This window comes from Mustela nigripes, unplaced genomic scaffold, assembly GCF_022355385.1.
Source record: "Mustela nigripes isolate SB6536 unplaced genomic scaffold, MUSNIG.SB6536 HiC_scaffold_20, whole genome shotgun sequence".
NCBI classification, from domain to species: Eukaryota; Metazoa; Chordata; class Mammalia; order Carnivora; family Mustelidae; genus Mustela; species Mustela nigripes.
The window spans coordinates 705,986-716,768 of NW_026739436.1; the positions used below are offsets into that span (position 1 = coordinate 705,986).

At 38.5% G+C, this 10,783-nt stretch overlaps 2 pseudogenes; one reads left to right on the forward strand and one right to left on the reverse strand.

Annotated features, from left to right (window-relative positions):
• Positions 1-1,953: 1,953 nt before the first annotated feature.
• LOC132008045 (transcription initiation factor TFIID subunit 9-like) lies at positions 1,954-4,689 on the reverse strand (annotated as a pseudogene).
• Positions 4,690-7,903: 3,214 nt separating this feature from the next.
• Positions 7,904-8,951, forward strand: LOC132008025 (hsc70-interacting protein-like; annotated as a pseudogene).
• Positions 8,952-10,783: the final 1,832 nt, after the last annotated feature.

The window sequence follows — 10,783 nt, forward strand, 5'->3', positions numbered from 1 at the left end:
TCCTGCTGGGTTTAGGCTTTCTTTTTTGTTCTTTCTCCGGCTCCTTTAGGTGTAGGGTTAGGTTGCGTACTTGAGACCTTTTTTGTTTCTTGAGAAAGGCTTGTACCACATCTCCTGAATTTTGATGCTCGTTCCCTTTGCCATATTAGGGAAATTCTCCCCATATATTTTCCTCTCAGGACTGACTTTGCTGTGTCCCACAGATTTTGAGCCATTGTCTTTTCATTATCATTTGTCTCCATGAATTTTTTTCAATTGTTCTTTAATTTCCTGGTTGACCCATTCGTTCTTTAGAAGGATGCTATTTAATCTTCATGTATTTGGGTTCTTTCCAAATTTCATCTTGTGATTGAGTTCTAGCTCCAGAGCATTGTGGTCTGAAAATATGCAGGGAATGATCCCAATCTTTTGATACCTGTTGAGTCCTGATTTAGGACCCAGGATGTGATCTATTCTGGAGAATGTTCCATGTGCACTAGAGAAGAATGTGTATTCTGTTGCTTTGGGATGAAATGTTCTGAATATATCTGCGATGTCCATCTGGTTCAGTGTGTCATTTAAGGCCTTTATTTCCTTGTTGATCTTTTGCTTGGTTTATCTGTCCATTTCAGTAAGGGGAGTGTTAAAGTCCCCTACTATTATTGTATTATTGTTGATGTGTTTCTTTGATTTAGTTATTAATTGGTTTATATAGTTGGCTACTCCCACGTTAGGGGCATAGATATTTAAAATTGTTAGATCTTCTTGTTGGACAGATCCTTTGAGTATGATATAGTGTCCTTCCTCATCTCTTATTATAGTCTTTGGTTTAAAATCTAATTGATCTGCTATAAGGATTGCCACCCCAGCTTTCTTCTGATGTCCATTGGCATGGTAAATTGTTTTCCACCCCCTCACTTTAAATCTGGAGGTGTCTTCAGGTCTGAACTGAGTTTCTTGTAGGCAACATATAGATGGGTTTTTGTTTGTTTGTTTGTTTGTTTGTTTTTATCCATTCTGATACCCTGTGTCTTTTGATTGGGGCATTTAGCCCATAAACATTCAGGGTAACTATTGAGAGATACTAATTTACTGCCATTGTATTGCCTGTAAGGTGACTGTTACTGTATATTGTCTCTGTTCCTTTCTGTTCTACTACTTTTAGGCTCTCTCTTTGCTTAGAGGACCCCTTTCAATATTTCCTGTAGAGCTGGTTTGGTGTTTGCAAATTCTTTCAGTTTTTGTTTGTCCTGGAAGCTTTTTATTTCTCCTTCTATTTTCAATGATAGCCTAGCTGTATATAATATTCTTGGCTGCATGTTTTTCTCATTTAGTGCTCTGAATATATCATGCCAGTTCTTTCTGGCCTGCCAGGTCTCTTTGTATAAGTCTGCTGCCAATCTAATATTTTTACCATTGTATGTTACAGACTTCTTTTCCCGGGCTGCTTTCAGGATTTTCTCTTTGTCAGTAAAACTTGCAAATTTTACTATTAGGTGATGGGGTGTGGACCTATTCTTGTTGATTTTGATGGGGGTTCTCTGCATCTCCTGAATTTTGATGCTCGTTCCCTTTGCCATATTAGGGAAATTCTCCCCAATAATTCTCTCCAATATACCTTTTGCTCTCCTCTCTCTTTCTTCTTCTTCTGGACCCCAATTATTCTAATGTTGTTTTCTCTTATGGTGTCACTTATCTCTCGAATTCTCCCCTCATGGTCCCATAGCTGTTTGTCTTTTTTTTTTTTTTTTCAAACTGATGAAAAGTTTTATTTTTTACACTTAAGGGCTGATGAATAACCATTACTAATCCTATTAAAGAAAACCCAACATCTCATCAGAAAGGATAACTATATTTACTCATTAAATAGCATTTAAGTTTTTTACAACACAACTTGAAAATACCCAGCATGCACGTTTAATCTAGTACAATGGATTCAAGACAAGTATACATGTTACAAGCATCAAGGCTGGATTACAAATTATCGTAGTCATCATCGTCATCATCATCGTCATCATCATCATCTCTCATTTTCTTTTCATTGCATTTGGTGATTCATTGGCAGTATTTTGTGATGACACCATGTTAGTGGTAATAAGAAAGTTTTTGGACCCAATTAATGATGGATTAATCAGAACATTCTGAACTGCAGATGTTGCAAGAATTGATGCTTTTACAGTTGGGGACTGTGAAGTGGGCATCTGTACTGTTAACCTTTGCCCTGTGAGGGACATTGGAGTCCCTACTTTAGTTGACACAGACATGGTCTGTGGGGTTGGTGTGCCAAGAGTGGGAGTACTTGGTCTGCTAGTAACTGAACCAACACTTAGCCATGGAACTGTTATTCTTCCCACAGAGGTAGATGCCTTTTTTTGTAAAGACTTAAGTCTATAGTTTGGAGCAGTCAAGCAGTATCTATCAGGTTGCAACCCGGGGCCTGAATATGGCTTGATTAATGGCAAAGGAGTTTGATTTCTTTGCCTTGCAATATCTAATAAAAAATCTCTTGGGGGAGGAGAGGAGAGGTAAAAGACTGATCAGCACGACACTGGATAGCCAATCACACATCATCTGCATCAACAGTAGCTTTCTTAGCATGGCTGGAATAAATTTTTGCATCATCTAGAATTGTGGTTACATATCAGAAGGCAAACTCCAACATCTGATTTATAACTCTTGGCTCATATTCTGTAATCCCCATATCCTTCAGGATTTGTGCCATCATCTGTGCATCTTTCAGCATGCTCTTGGGAGAACTTGCCAGACTCCATGATATCCGTTGATCAGACTTCTCAAGCTAAATCACCCACATTAATGTATTTCAGTCCTGATCTTGATGCAAGTTCTTTGCCTAGTGTGGTTTTTCCAACCCCTGGTGTACCGGTGAGCAGGATGTTTGGAAGCCTGTTTGTTTCTCTTTTGCTCAGCTTCTTTATTCTCTGTCATTTGGTCTTCTATATCACTAATTCTTTCTTCTGCCTCATTTATCCTAGCAGTGAGAGGCTCCATTTTTTATTGCACCTCATTAATAGCTTTTTAAAAATTTTAGTTCTTTTATTTCTCCAGAAAGTGCTTTTATCTCTCCCAAGAGGGTTTCTCTAATATCTTCCATGCCTTCTTCAAGCCTGGCTAGAACCTTGAGAATCATCATTCTGAACTTTAGATCTGACATATTACCAATGTCTGTATTGATTAGGTCCCTAGCCTTCAGTACTGCCTTTTGTTCTTTGTGTGTGTGTGTGTGTGGTGAATCTTTCCGCCTTGTCCTTTTGTCCAGATAATAGTGTATGAAGGAGCAAGTAAAATACTGAAAGGGTGTCAAAGGAAAATACACTTTAACCAAATCAGAAGAGCCCCCAAATCAGGGAGGGGAGAAAGGGGATAAAAAGAAGTTCAGGGGGGAAAAAATTTAAAAAAAGAAAACAAATAAAAAATATAAAAAAGAAAAAATATATATATTAGATAGACTAGTTTAAAACTTTAAAAAAGAAAAGGGTAAAAGTTTAAAACAATTTAGAGGAAGAAAATAAAATTATTTTTAAATTAAATTAACTGCAAGACTAATGAATCATGGGGAGAAAGCCATGAGTTCTGTGCTTTGCTTTCTCCTCCTCTGGAATTCCACTGCTCGACTTGGTATTGAACCTGCACGCCTTGGTAGGTGAACTTGGTCCTGGCTGGATTTCTTGTTGATCTTCTTGGGTGGGGTCTATTGTAGTGATTCTCAAGTGTCTTTGCTCCAGGTGGAATTGCACCGCCCTACCAGGTGCTGGGCTAAGTAATCTGTTCAGGTTTATTTTCAGGAGCTTTTGTTTCCTGAATGCTTTCTGTAGAGTTCCAGAGGATGGGAATGAAAAAGGCGGCCTCCCAGTCTCTGGCCTAGAGGAGTGGAGAACTCAGGGCCCCACTCCTCAGTGAACCCTCAGAGAATAGTGCCCAATAACTCTCATCTCCCTGGCCTCCGGCCGTGCTCCAAGCTCACCCATGCTGTGACCGGTTCAAGGTAACCCCGAGGTGAGAGCTCACTTTTCGGCTGTGTATCTGTAGCCAGCTTTCCCGTTTTAATACCTGCAAGCTCTGCGACACTCAGACACCCCCAATCCTTCTCTGACCCTGCGGGACCTGGGGCCACACTGACCCCACATGGGCTTCACCCTGGTTTAGCCTCTGGAGCAATGTCCCTCAGTGGAACAGACTTTTAAAAGTCTGCTCCGCCACTTGCTGGGAACTAACCCTCCCCCCACAGTCTATCTTTCCATCGCTTTGGATTCACTTCTCTACCAGTCCTACCTTTCAGAAAGTGTTTGATTTTCTGTTTCTAGAATTGCTGTTCTTCTTCTCTTCGATCTGCTGATGGATTTGTAGGTGTTTGCAATCTTTAGATAAGCTATCTAGCTGATCTCCTGCTACCTGATGTAGCCTCAGCCTGCTACATCTCTGCCATCTTGACTCCTCCCCCTCTCTGTGTGGTTTCTAAAGGTCACTCTGGAAAAAGATGTCCAATGGGCGACCTACTGCAAGTTATGGGATGTCTTCCACAGGAGAAGCTCCAGAACAGCCCAGCATAGAGGCAGCACTGGTCTCCCATTGGGGTATATATCCTGGCTCTGCTACTTGATGGCTATGAGACCTTAATCAAATCACCAACCTATCTATGCCTCTCATTACCTCATCTGTAAAATGCAGATGGTCATAGTACATATGCTTCATATGGGTAATATAAAAATTAAGTTTTAAAATTGTACCTGGTTGGGGGCACCTGGGTGGCTCAGTCAGTTAAGCATCTGTCTTTGGCACAGATCATGTTCCTAGGGTCCTGGGATCAAGCCCACATTGGGCTCCCTGTTCAGCAGGTTTCTGCTGCTCTCTCTCTTTCTCTCTGGCAAATAAAAAAATAAAATCCTTTAACAATTAATTAATTAATAATAAATAAATAAATAGTACCTGGTACACAGAAAGTTCTCAGTAAATCTTACCTTATCTTTTTATCACCATCTAAGAAGGGGTTGCATTCATTTTCAAGAAGAAGATGTCATAAGACCAGATACAACATTGTATATACCATTTCTAGAATCTACTATGGAATAAATCAAGAGCAAAAAAAAAAAAAAAAAAACATAAGGAGAGTGTTTGACGAGTGGTCTCCCAACTGTGGAGAAGAAAGAACACAGTGAAACTTCCAAATGAAGGCCTGGAGTTTGACTAATAGGATAGGTTAGTCTTATTCAAAAACTTACACAAGTTGGGGGGTGGGGGAGGAGACAGCCTATCCTTACACTGAAAGGCCTAACAATGATAAATTTTATGGCTGGAGAAGGGGTATCACATGACTAAATTACTCTTGGTTTGCAAACTATAGTATCAAAGAAAATGATAGAAAAATCATAATGGAGTACATGTAAAATCTTTATTAAGAATTTTCTCTTTTTACAAAAAAAAAAAAAAAAAAAAGCCTTAAACATTATATATATTCTCACTTTTACATGTAAAAAAGATAAGCAGCAAACACTATCCCTAAAAGTAAACTGGCTTTTCACGGGAAAAGTCTGTGAAACTAAGCTGGGGAAAGAAAGGAATGACAATTTAAAATATTCATGTCAGGTTTATTCTGAAATCTTCATAATGTTCTCATTAATTCAGTGAAAAGTGTCTGTCTTCCTTGTTTGTAATTAGTATAAGGTTCCCTTGCACAAATAAAAAAACACAGTTTTCTTAAGCCATTTGTTTTGAATGACTCAATAATTTCTGATAGGCAACCTCTTCTATCTCACAACTTCCCTTCATTGAGAAAACTACTAATAATGGTTTTGGATAAGAACGCAATTTTGGGAATACCATACCTTTCCTATTTGTCACTAGATGGCAGTGTGCCCACTCTTGAGCCTACTCACATTTTTTTGGTTGTTTTTGTTTCTGTTTGTTTGTTTGTTTGTTTTCAATTCTGATACAAAGAGAAAGGAGGAATTTTTAATTATGTACATACTAGTTTAATAGAACTCTTAATTTCTGCAAAAAACTTTTTTATGTGTGGGACAGCGTGGGTGGCTCAGTCGTTAAACATCTATCTGCCTTTGGCTAATTTCATGATCCTAGAGTCTTGAAATGGAGCCCTATATTGGGCTTCTGCACCATGGAGGGCCCGCTTCTCTCCCTCTGCTGCTCCCCCTGCTCGTGTTTTCTTTTTCTGTCTCTCTTTCTCTCTCATAGATAAAAATCCTTAAAAAAATTTTTTTGTTTTAATGTATATGAAATGTAACTTGAGTCTACAAAATTGGTCACTTTTTCTCTGCTAAGTTTAGGAAATTTCCAAATTGCATTTTTGTATTACAAATATTTGTAGTACTTTGGACTTTTGTCTCATTATTTCATACTTGATGTCTCAGTACTAATGAATTCATTAGTGATTGATAGAGCTTTGTTTTTTAAACAGTCTTTACTCTTAAAACAATAATAGACAATCCAGTCTTTACAAATTTGAACAAATGAAAATCTGAAGATTATACCCATCTAAAAACTATGAAATTTTGTTGAAAAAGTATTATATATGTTAAAAATTGAAGACTCCATTCAAACTTTGGATTTTCATGGATTTACCTTGTGGTCCCGTTAATGGAGATGACAAATTCCTAGCCAAAGGTTTTTGTGTAAACCATTAAAAAGCTTATTTGTATACCATTCCCACCTACAGATCAGGATCTTTGAAGCATTAGCACCTTGACTGCCAATTCCTAGTTTCTCCCATGCTGAATAATTTTTTTTCCAATTTTTATTTAAATTCTAGTTAGTCAACATACAGTACAAATGCTGGTTTCAGGAGTGGAATTCAGTGATTCACCACTTACATATAACACCCAGTGCTCATCACAAGTACCCTTTTTAATCCCCATCACCCATCTAGCCCATCTCCCACTGACCTCCATCAGCATTCACTTTATTCTCCGCCATTAAGAGTCTCTTATGGTGGGGTGCCTGGGTGGCAGAGTGGGCTAAATCCTCTGCCTTCAGCTCAGGTCATGATCCCAGATCCTGGGATGGAGCCCCCATCAGGCTCTCTGCTTGGCAGAGGACCTGCTTCCACCTCTCTCTCTGCCTGCCTCTCTGCCTACTTGTGATCTCTGCCTCTCAAATAAATAAAATCTTTAAAAAACAAAAAAAGAGAGTCTCTATGGTTTGGTTCCCACTGTTTTTTCTCTCTTCCCATATGTTCATCTGTTTTGTTTCTTAAATCCACATATTAGTGAAATCACCATATATCTTTCCCTGACTGATTTCAATTAGCATAATATACTCTAGCTACAACCACATCATTGCCAATGACAAGATTTCTTTTTTTTTTTTTTTTTTGGAAGACTTAAGTAATATTCCATAGTATATACATAACACATCTGTTTTATCAATTCATAGCCAATGGACATTTAGCCTTTTTTTTTCATAATTTGGTTATTGTTGATAATACTATTTTTGATAATACAACTATAAAGAGCAATATGCTTGCACCCCTTCAAAACAGTATTCTTTTATCCTCTGAGTATATACATACTAGCACAATTACTGGCTTGATAAGTAGGTAGCTCTATGTTTAACTCTTGGAGGAAGTTCCATCTTGTTTTCCAGACTGGCTGCAATAGTACACATTCCTACCAACAGTATAAGAGGGTTCCCATCCTGGGAGAGCACAATACATGTTGTTTCCTGCATTGTTAGTTTTAGCCATTTTGACAGGTGTGAGGTGGTATCTCATTGTTTTGATCTGTATTTTCCTGATGCCAAGTGATCACTTGCACAGTTATGCTGTGAATGATGAGCATCTTTTCACATATCTGTTAGCTATCTCGGTCTTCTTCAGAAAAATGTCTGTTCAGCCCTTCTACACGATCACACTGAGCTAGTAGCCACGCCTGCTCCCTGCCACTGCCTCTGAACCATGGACTCCCGCAAAGTGAGCGAGCTTCAGGCTTTCATGAAAATGTATAAGAAGGATCCAAGCGTTCTGCACACCGAGGAAATGCTTTTCCTGCGGGAGTGGATGGAGAGCATGGGGGTAAAATACCACTCATAAAACTAAATCAGAAGACAGTATCAAGGAAGAAAAACCAGATAGTAAGAAGGTGGAGAAAAACATAAAGACAGATGAACCATCAAGTGAGAAGAGTGATCTAGAAATTGACAATGAAGGTGTGATTGAACCAGATACCGATGCCTCTCAAGAAATGGGAGAAGAAAATGTAGAGATAGCTGAGGAAATGATGTATCAGGCAAATGATAAAAACGTGGCTGCTATTGATGCCCTAAATGATGGTGAACTACAGAATGCCATTGACTTGTTCACAGATGCCATCAAACTAAATCCTCGCTTGGCCATTCTGTATGCCAAGAGAGCCAGTGTCTTCATCAAACTACAGAAGCCAAATGCTGCCATTTGAGACTGTGACAGAGCTATTGAAATAAATTCTGATTCAGCTCAGCCTTATAAGTGGCGTGGGAAAGCACATAGACTTCTGGGCCATTGGGAAAAAGCAGCACATGATCTTGCCCCTGCTTATAAACTGGATTATAATGAAGATGCTAGTGCAATGCTGAAAGTTCAACTGAGGGCCCAGAAAATTGCTGAACATGGGAGAAAGTATGAGTGGAAACATGAAGGGTGAGAGATCAAACAAAGAATAGAAAGAAAGAGCCCAGAGGGAGGAAGAACCCAGAGGACAATCAGGAACTCATTATGGCTCTTTCCCAGGTGTGTTTCCTGGAGGAATGCCTGGAATGGCAGGGGGATGTCTGGAATGGCAGGAATGTCTGGGCTCAATGAAATTCTTAGTGATCCAGAAGTTCTTGCAGCCATGCAGGATCCAGAAGTTATGGTGGCCTTCCAGGATGTGGCCCAGAACCCAGCGAATATGTCAAAATATCAGAGCAACCCAAAGGTTATGTATCTCCTCAGTAAATTGTCAGCCATATTTGGAGGTCAAGCATAATGCCCTTCTGACAAATAAAGCCCTTGCTGAAGGAAAAGCAACTTCAGTCACCTAATGGATGTCGCAATAATACAAACCAGTGTACCTCCGACCTTCTCATGAAGAAAGCTGGGGTGCTGTGAAGAGAATCCCTACCCCTCTGCTCTCCATGCAACTGAAACATTCTACAATGGTTTGCCAATAGGGTATTCATTCAGATAATGTTTTCCTACTAGGAACTACAAACTTTAAACACTTTTTAAACCTTAAAAATATTCAAGAACATGTTAAAAGGGTGTGTTAGTCCCTACATTTTTCTTTACTAATCATTTCAGTTATTTTTCATTTGGATTAATTGGGCAAGGAAGATATTTCAGTGTGGAAGATTCATTGCTCAGTTATAACGAGTGAAATAAAGATTGATTAGTGGGAGGCAAATAATACATTAAAATAGATGAAGTTTGAGTTGGAGATACGGTTTCTGAGGCATTTTGACTTGTCTTTTTAAATGCTTTATTTTTTTAAACACAATTTATTTTGATAGAACCATTGGGACCACCAGTATTGCAGTCAGACCTGGGTAGGGACCGCAAGTGCTTGACAGGGCAGCAACAACATTACTCCTTTTATATAGTGTTCACCCTTGTGCAGAAACATTTAAATCTTACACTGTGGTGAGGGGATGATTTTTATAATGCTGCAGTAGACTTGGATTACTTAGCTATGTTCTTGTCTGATATAGAAAATAAATGTTTTGTGTTCTTTCCACATAGGGGAAATAAGGGAATACCCTTTTTTTTTTTTTTTTTTTTTAATATTTCTGTGTTTAGAGTGACCTTTCCTGGTCAGAAAATACCCATCTCTTTGTGTGCTTTCTGCTTATTTTCATGTCCCCCCTTCTCACCTCGCAGTACTCTTTGAGCTAAAGATAGTCCGTTTTCACTGGTGTCATCACTATTATCATCATTCACAGCATAATTGTGCAAGTATATGTAACGCTGGGTTTACTATGTAATACATATAGTGATTATGTAAGGTAATACCCATAACAGTTGTAGTTTCTTACTTGGCCAAGCGATTGCATATTTAAATGTTAGGTTTCTGCTTCGGTGAGATCTTAACCATCTCAGAAGATGTTGGAAGGAGGGATTCCCTTTGATATTCAGTCTTCTGAGGAAATACCTGTTGCAGTTGGAGTTTATCTGACATTATCCGTCTTCGTAGTTTGGAGAGTATGAGGTTTGAATTCATTAATATACATAGAGGGGAACCAAATTTCTTGATCCAATATGAATTATAAAATTGATGAGATCCATGGTTCTTTATTGTGAAGTTGATGGCATTATGAGTGTCCTTATTCAGCTCTTGAATACTGCACCATATCCCACACCTCTCGTTTTTTCCTTCCCTCTCCTCTAAGGATGAAGAAATGATGGATATTCTGTTGTACATTCAAATCTTAACATTAATTAAGACTAAGTCTAGGCACTGTACTAGAAATCACTAGGTTTCTACCTTTCCAATTTAACATGCTGGTGTTCAAAAAACAGTTTTCAAGGGATGAGACCTTCTATACTTTGCTTATTTGAAGAATCAGTGGTAGGAGCAGTGAAGAAAATTCCATGGAATAATTTCTGAAATAGCCCATTTCTGAAGTCATAAGAAAGTTGATTCAAGTTCTAACCCTTTACTGTACACAAGCAAATAGAAATGCATCTGTTATATAAGTGAGAAAAGGCTGTATGTTTAACTGAGCATGCTTTTTAAATCCTTTAAAAATACTCAGCATATAAACTTGCGTTTGAGCAAGTCAGCGGAAAAAAAAAAAAATGTCTGTTCATGTCTTTTGTCCA